The sequence below is a fragment of the Tarenaya hassleriana genome, unplaced genomic scaffold (genome assembly GCF_000463585.1).
Source record: "Tarenaya hassleriana unplaced genomic scaffold, ASM46358v1 Cleome221, whole genome shotgun sequence".
Lineage (NCBI taxonomy): Eukaryota > Viridiplantae > Streptophyta > Magnoliopsida > Brassicales > Cleomaceae > Tarenaya > Tarenaya hassleriana.
The window spans coordinates 47253-48102 of record NW_010965549.1 but is presented as its reverse complement, the minus strand read 5'-3'; positions in this window follow the sequence as shown (position 1 = coordinate 48102).

The following is an 850-nucleotide window of genomic DNA, read 5'->3' as shown; positions in this document are numbered from 1 at the left end:
ATCTAGTATGTAAGAACATGTAATGAATCAAATACTCTCATAAAACGATAGAAAGTATCAATACGTCAAATGTATCTAAATAAAGCTCATAAGCAGTAATCATAGAGCACTAAACCAACAATTCTCCCACTTGCTCTAATCATGAACTGCTAAACATCTAATGCCCATATCCCTAACATGACCCTCATGCTTCGACGAAGGGAGAGGCTTCGTCAACGGATCGGCAATGTTGTCATCTGTCGACACCCTGCAAATGTGCACGTCTCCTCTGTCTATGATCTCCCTGATAAGGTGAAACCGTCTGAGTATGTGTTTGGATCGTTGATGGGATCTGGGTTCTTTCGCTTGTGCGATCGCTCCATTGTTGTCACAATACAGAGCAATGGGGCTATCAATACTAGGAATGACACCCAAGTCACCAACAAACTTCCTGATCCAAACAGCTTCCTTTGTCGCGTCCGATGCTGCAATATACTCAGCTTCTGTAGTAGAATCTGCAACGGTCGCCTACTTGGAACTCTTCCAGCTAACAGCGCCACCGTTTAAGCAGAAAACATAGCCAGACTGCGATCTGTAGTCATCCGGGTCTGACTGAAAACTAGCATCGGTGTAACCTCTTACAGCAAGCTCGTCTTCCGACCCACCGTATAACAAGAACACATCCTTAGTCCTTCTCAAGTACTTCAGGACGTTCTTGACGGCGATCCAGTGCGACTCACCTGGATCTGACTGGTATCTACTCGTAATGCTCAACGCGTAGGATACATCCAGTCGAGTACAAAGCATGGCATACATGATCGATCCAATTGCCGAAGCATATGGAATCCGATCCATGCATTCTCGCTCATCA